We start from the raw sequence: 2,668 nt of genomic DNA, 5'->3' as shown, positions 1-2,668 counted from the left end.
TTATTTTAATTGTTCATCTTGTTTATTATTTATAATTTACTTAATGAATTTCCTCACAATTGAATTTATGAGATATCTATTTGATGTTTGAATTTGAAATTCAAATTCAACTTAGGTTTGAATTCAATCATGCAACTTAAGTTGTGATGCAAACTCTCCCCTCTCTTCTCAAAACCCTAGTTTAGTTAGATGAGAAACAAGTTTGTCGCACTCTCGAAACCCTAACCCTGTAAGGTGTCGAGAGAGAAACTTGTCCCCCTCCGATGCAGTTTTTGTTTAAAAGCGCGAAATTTCCCCAGAATTTACCATGCAATGCACATCCCTTTCTAAAATCTACCCCTCGATCGTCTCTAAACCTGGGACATTACAGCCTTTCCCCCTTAAAGAAAACTTCGTCCCGAAGTTGTGGTTGTAATACCTGAAGAGTTCGGGGTATGTTTTCCTCAGGTCCTCCTCTTTTTCCCAGGTGGCTTCCCTCTCGGGGTGATGCTTCCATTGTATCTTGCAATACTTGATAGCTTTATTTCTGAGTTATTTCCAGCTCTCCTCGAGAATCTTGGCTGGCTTCTCGATGTAAGTTAAGTCTGGTTGTAACTCGAGTTCTTCATGTGATACTGGTTCATCGGGGGTTTTCAGACACTTTCGGAGTTGTGACACATGGAATACATTGTGAACTTGAGCTAGCCTTCCTGGTAGATCCAATTCAAAGGCTAAACCTCGGTTCTGACTCAAAATCTTGAAAGGTCCGATGTATCTAGGACTGAGCTTTCCTTTTACTCCAAACCTCTGGAGTCCTTTCATCGGGCTTACCTTAAGATATACCATGTCTCCAACTCGTGGCTCCCATGTTCTCCTCTTCTGATCGGCATAACTCTTTTGCCGACTTTGGGCTATCTTGAGCCTATCTCTGATAATGTCAATGATTTGTTGTTTTTCCTTTACATAATCAGGATTGAACTCTTTGCTTGCTCCGGCTTCATACCAACATATCGGTGATCTACACTTTCTTCCATACAGAGCTTCAAATGGTGCCATCTTGATGCTGCTTTGATAGCTATTATTGTATGAAAACTCTGCTAGTGGTAAGTGCTCCTCCCATGATCCTCCGAAGTCTAGGGCACAAGCCCTGAGCATATCCTCTAAGATCTGGTTGGTTCTCTCGGTTTGTCCACCTGTCTGGGGATGATAAGCGGTACTATAGTCCAACTTAGATCCTAAAGCTTCGTGTAGTTACTTCCAGAATGCTGATGTGAACACGGATCCTCGATCCGACACGATCTTCTTAGGCACTCCATGCTTACTCACGATCTCTTTGATGTAAAGATCGATGAGTTTCTCTCCTTTGTCCTGCTGATTTACCGCTAAGAAGTGTGCGCTCTTCGTCAACCGGTCCACGATTACCCATATCATGTCCTTCTTTTTATTAGTCATGGGTAGTCCGGTGATGAAATCCATCCCTATCTCCTCCCATTTCCACTCTGGAATAGGTAAAGGTTGTAACTTTCCTGCTGGACTCTGGTGTTCATCCTTCACTCTCTGGCAGGTATGGCATTCCGCCACATATTGTGCTATTTCTCTCTTCATGTTATTCCACCAGAATAACTCCTTTAGATCCATGTACATCTTTGTACTTCCCGGATGAATGGAATATGGTGTTTGATGGGCTTCCCGGAGTATTACTTCCTTAATTTCAGCAATATCCGGAACGCAAATTCTCTTCTGGAACCATAATGATCCAGACTCTCCGCGGTGAATTCTGATGGTCTTCCTTCATCTATTCTTCTCATCTCCTCAACGATAAATGGATCGTCCAGCTGACCCATCATTATCTCATTCTTCAGGTTGACATTTAACTCATCGGCTACTTGCAACGCCGATAATCCTTCATGTGCTTCCTTCTCCCAAAGTTGTATTTGGGCTTGACTTATTTCCTTCCTCAACTCCGGTGAGATTTCTTGTTCCACTCCGCCGGTACTCTTCCTGCTCAAGGCATCTGCTACAACATTGGCCTTCCCTGGAGTGTAATTGATGGTCAAATCATAATACTTGATTAGTTCAAGCCATCTTTTCTGCCTCATGTTGAGTTCCTTCTGAGTGAAGAAATATTTGAGACTCTTATGATCTGTATAGAGCTCACACTTGGCTCCATAGAGAAAATGTCTCCAAGTTTTGAGTGCAAATACAACTGCTGCTAATTCCAAATCATGTGTTGGATAATTCACTTCATGAGGTCTGAGTTGCCTCGATCCATAAGATATCACTTTCCGATCTTGCATGAGTACACAACCCAATCCATGCTTGGATGCATCACAGTACACGGTGTAATCCTTGCCAACTTCCGGAACTGCTAACACCGGTGCCGTGGTGAGTTTCTCCTTCAGAGTTTGAAAACTCTTCTCACACTCCTCTGACCACACGAATGGTGTGTTCTTTCTTAACAGCTTGGTCATTGGTCCTGCTATCTTAGAGAATCCTTCAATGAATCTCCGGTAATATCCTGCCATTCCTAGGAATCCTCGGATTTCCTTGACACTCTTGGGTGCTTCCCATTCTAGAACTGCTGCTACCTTACTCGGGTTAACAGCTATTCCATCTTTACTAATAACATGACCAAGGAATTCCACTTGATCTAGCCAAAATTCACACTTGCTAAATTTGGCATAGAGTT

This window comes from Lolium perenne, chromosome 2 (assembly GCF_019359855.2).
Source record: "Lolium perenne isolate Kyuss_39 chromosome 2, Kyuss_2.0, whole genome shotgun sequence".
Taxonomy (NCBI): Eukaryota; Viridiplantae; Streptophyta; class Magnoliopsida; order Poales; family Poaceae; genus Lolium; species Lolium perenne.
The sequence above is the reverse complement of the archived record's forward strand: the minus strand, read 5'-3'. Positions refer to the sequence as shown.